This window comes from Myotis lucifugus, unplaced genomic scaffold, assembly GCF_000147115.1.
Source record: "Myotis lucifugus unplaced genomic scaffold, Myoluc2.0 scaffold_129, whole genome shotgun sequence".
Taxonomy (NCBI): Eukaryota; Metazoa; Chordata; class Mammalia; order Chiroptera; family Vespertilionidae; genus Myotis; species Myotis lucifugus.
In genome coordinates this window covers 7,049-12,341 of record NW_005871177.1, presented here as the reverse complement: position 1 = coordinate 12,341, position 5,293 = coordinate 7,049, and positions in this window count along the sequence as shown.

Genomic DNA, 5,293 nt, shown 5'->3' with positions numbered 1-5,293 from the left:
CATTTTTATGATTCAGAGAGGAGAGAGAGATAGAACATCATGATGAGAGATATCATGATGCCTGCTCTGCACACCCCTACTGGGGATTGAAAGAGGCTGATGCTCTATCCACTGAGCCAAAATAACTAGGGCTTATTTTGATTCTTCAAATAAAATTTTAAAATTGTGTTTTAAAGGATATTGATAAAATATGCACACATCATACTACTGTAATTTTAATGTCTTCAATATTTACTGTAAATAATAAATAATTTCAGGGGAAATGTGCTATTTCTATCATTCCAAATCCAGATTTTTCTATAGGTAAGTGAAATTTCTATAGACCAGGAGTTGGCAAACACTTTCTCTAAAGGTCCAGATAGTAAATTCTTGAGACCTTATGTGCCATATGGTCTCTGCTGTAACTAGTCAACTCTGCCTTTGTAGCTCATCATGGGCTGAGTTCCAATAAAACTTTATTTACAAAAGCAGATTGTGGGTCATAGTTTGCCGACTCATACTATACACAATAAGAACTAATAGCAATTAGAGAACAAAGTCATGAATGTAGACTGTACATGGAAGGTAGGCAATGAATAAAATGTATTCTACGCAGTAGAAACTGAATGTGTCAAAACACAGACATAGGACTATGCATTAGTAGAACCTCCAAACAGGTCGACATGGGGAAAGAATTCACTTGGGCCTGGGGCTAAGAAATTTGGAGGATGTATAAATGAATGTTATAAGTCATGGTGAGCAGATTATTAATGGTCCTGAAAGTCTGTTTGGTGGAGCACAGCGAGGTAGAAATCAGCACAATGGGGCTGATATGTATCAGGTGTCAGAGTGCACAAGGAATGATAAAGGCCTCCACGTTGGGAGAGGGATGGTCCAGTTTGGGTATCAGAGTATGAGAAGAATGAGGTGAGCATCCCTGCAGGAAGATGAGCCTAGAGCAGTGATGGCGAACCTATGACACGCGTGTCAGAGGTGACACGCGAACTCATTTTTTTGGTTGATTTTTTTTTGTTAAATGGCATTTAAATATATAAAATAAATATCAAAAATATAAGTCTTTGTTTTACTATGGTTGCAAATATCAAAAAATTTCTATATGTGACACGGCACCAGAGTTAAGTTAGGGTTTTTCAAAATGCTGACACGCCGAGCTCAAAAGGTTCGCCATCACTGTCCTAGAGGTTCAAAAGAAGAAGGGAGGGAGCTGTCAGTTCCCATGTGGAGTGAGGAGAGCCCCCATGCTAGGCAACTTGGAGCCCAAAAGAGTGAGGTTGACATGCTTGAGGGAGAGCAACCTGACATCGGGTGTCAGCGCCAGAGCAGAATGAGAAGGGTTTTCATATGGGGTGGGATGGAGGGAGGATGTTAGAGCCTGAGCAGGGCAAGGAAGGTGTTACACAAGGGAAATACGTGGCTGGAGTATCAGAGCCTAAGCAGAGTGAAGACAGCATCAACCTTGCTGGGCAGCCCATGCAGGACATCAGAGCCTGAGGAGGGTGCCCCTGCATGGGGACAACCTGGCATGGGGTTTCAGACTCGGAGTGGGCTGAGGAGGGAGTCCACATGGGAAGAAGACCCAGCTTGAGGTGTCAGAGTTCATGCAGGAAAAAGAGGCCATCTGTATAAGAAAAGGCCCAGTGCAGGGTGCTGAAGCCCAAGGGAGGTGAGGGAGTCCTCTATGCACGGGAAGTGCCCTGGAGTGGTATAAGCGCCTGAGTGAGGAAGATGCATAGCAGTGGGGGTGCCTAGCCCAGTGCAGGGAATCAGCCTGAGCATGAGGCGGGGATGGGAAGCTCCCACACTGGAGAGGGGCTGCAGTAGACTGACCAAATACATATGAAAAGGGAGAAAACGAGATGGAATTCTATGTTGCTTAATTGGAATCGAAGGTATCAATGTAACCTCATGGATTTGTAGATATATGTAGAAATGAATGCAGTTGTAAATGTATATTACGCATGTATGCATATGTGTACATATTCCCTACCTCTAACCACTGATAGGGTTTGCAGCAGTGACCACCCTCAATCTCATCCCTGTCTCCAGTAACAATGAACTCCACCAAGCACGCAGAAGATCAGGGCTCACCCATTTCCCCTCAAAAAGGAGCAAGGACTCCTTGAAGAAATGGCTGATTTCAAGGATAGGATCCACCAAGTACAAGATGGGACTGGGTATCTCATGCACCCAGATAAGGAAGTGGTCCAGAATAATGAGTGTCAAGGTCCTAAAATTCAATGACAAACTGATGGTTATTTCAGACTGAGATGAAAATGACCTGGCAACTACATGCAATTCGTGTTTCTGGACTAGATCCATTGGCAACAAAGGACATATTGGGACAAATGAAGAAACTTGATTGAGATCTGTCAACTTGATGTGGATTTGATGATAGTAATGCAGGAATGGTGATTTCCTGGTTTTGATGGCTATCCTGTGGTTATATAGGAGAATATCTGTGTTTGTAAAGCATATACTCCAAAGTATTTGCAAGGGATGAGTATCAGGTCAACTAGTTAGCATCTAATGGTTTAGGGCAGTGGTTCTCAACCTTCTGGCCCTTTAAATACAGTTCCTCATGTTGTGACCCAACCATAAAATTATTTTCGTTGCTACTTCATAACTCTAATATTGCTACTACATAATTCATAATGTTGTTATGAATCATAATGTAAATATCTGTTATGCAGGATGGTCTTAGGCGACCCCTGTGAAAGGGTCGTTTGACCGCCAAAAGGGTCGCGACCCACAGGTTGAGAACCGCTGGTTTAAGGGGAAAAGAGTACTGTAGTTGTAACTTTTATGTAAATCTAAGATTATTTCAAAAAAATGTAGAAAGTGTTTGTGTGTATTTTAATACTTATCTCTTTCATGACTCAACTATCCCTTTCTCAGTGAAGTCTTCCATGACAATCCCGTTAAAACTTCAGCCTTAGCTCAGCACTCCCTATTCCTCTATCCTGACTTATTTTCTTCATAGGGCTTAGCCTCACATATAATACAATCTATATAACTTTGTACTTGTTTTTTATCTGTGTCCCTACTTACATCCATCCCACTACTAGAATGTAAGTTCCTTGAAGGCAAGGCTCTGTTTCATTCACTGTTGTAACCATGTCTAGAACAGAGGCTGGTATATAGGGGGTATTTGATATTCATTAAGTTACTGAATGCAGTTGGTTATTCAGGGACAGAGTCTGTTTTTGCTCTATAAATTGGTGGCTCTTTGGTCTTCAAAAACCAAAGGCATTTTGTTCCACTAAGTTTTGGTCTAAATCTGTTAAATAAGATATGGGGCTAAGGATCCTTAAAACTCAACTAGCTCCCACATTCCAACTTCTAATTTTAAAAATTCCAAAATTAAGTGTACTAGTATGGGTAGATATGAATAAAAAAATAAAAGAGATCTCACAAGTTTGTAATAAAATATATTGCCATATCTCACATATTTACATGTGGTTCATTTAAAAGTCATGCATAGTATTTCGTACATGAATAGATAAATGGATAAAGAAAATGTGGCATAATCTGACGCTGAACACCAGGACTAGAGGGCAATAATTCAAGGATTAAGGAAACAGTTACATAAGCAAAGTGCCTCTTGGACAGCATGAGGCCAACAGTTTGAGAATCTCCACCTTAGGTTTGAGAGTGCAGATCTAGATTAAAGCAATAAACCCTAAAGTGTACATGACTATGGAATAGAGACAGGACAAGAGAAGAACAAAAACTAAAATAAAATGAAGAAAATGTGGTCTATACATACAGTGTAATATTATTCAGCCTTAAAAAAGAAGGAATCCTGCAATATCTGACAACATGGAGGAACTTTGAAGACATTAAGCTAAGTGAAGTAAGCCAGTCACATACTGTATGATTCCACTTTGTGAGGTGCCTAAAATCATCAAACTTACAGAAGCAGAGAGCAGAGCAGTGAATGCCAGGGGCGGGGGCAGGGGGAAAGGGGAGTTGCCAAACAATGTGTATAAAGTTTAAGTTATGCAACATTAATAAATTCTAGAGACCTGCTATACAACATTGTGTTTATGGTCAACATTATTGTATTGTACACTTAAAAATCTGTAAAAGGGGTAAATCTCATGTTAAGTTTTACCCACGATAACATAAAAATGAAAACGTTAAAAATGCATACATATCTTGCTTTTATTTAGATTTTACCACATAATTGTTGATATATTTACATATACTACTTCCTGAATATAATTATTTCTTAATATTCCACACACCACTCTTAATTAAATCAAAATGTTGCCTTTGTAATATTTATGAATTTACCTTGTATTGAAAATGACTGTTGAGTATATTTTTGAGTCATAAAATTAGCACCATTATGCATATTTAAGCCTATTTTGAGTAAAGTTGTTCTAAAAAGTGTAATTTAATTACAAATTAACACCAATAATTTATGGGGAACATTTGAGATCTTGCTCCCCAGCATATGTCATCGTTAGGCTCAAATAAACTCATAAAAATTAGCTATAGGTTTGAACATTTCTTATGTCAACATTTACTTGGCATAGTCGACAAGATTCTGAAGAAGCCCACCCAAGACCAACCTGTGGACCCGGCCACGATGCTAGGTACAAGCAAGGGCCCACCAGCTCAGCTCCCTGCTCCCCATCTGGTGAACTTGGGTGAGTCTCTCTCAGAATCCCAGGCCTCCTTGCTTTAAATAACAGGCCATGACTTTATTTGAGCTGTTCTTAGAAATCCTCGAGGTGGATAAGGGTTGAGACAATCCAGGAGGAAATAAATGGGTTGCTGCTTTTAATTTTGGCTTTTAATTGGATTGCTTACTGAGAGTCTGAAGAAAATCTTTGCTGGTTAAATGAGAGACTGAACTCTCATTAGTTCCAAAAGAGAAAGGACACTTGCTTCCCCAGCCTGAATAGCCAATGCGGTGAAGAGAGTCGTTCAGATTCCAGAATTTGGAGTTGCAGAGATGGGTGCTGGGAGTTGTCCAGTGTGGTAATGAAGCAGATCCCAGAGAAGCCAGCAGGAACTCCAGGGAGAAGGGCAGGGCACCCTGAAACGGGGTGCACCACAAGAGCGGGTGCCTTGGAAAGTGTCATGGTTCTGTCAGCGTCCGGTAAGAAAAGAAAAGAAATTTGGGTGCTTTGGCCGGGTGGTCAGGTGATGGAGCCTCGCTCCTATCCTATTTTGGCGTGCAGTCTAGGAAAAACTACCTAAAGCGATCTGTCATGGCCCCGGAGAGGATTGCGATTGTATAGTGTGAAATGGGCCAACCGTTAGGTCTTTTAGGTGGCAGCCC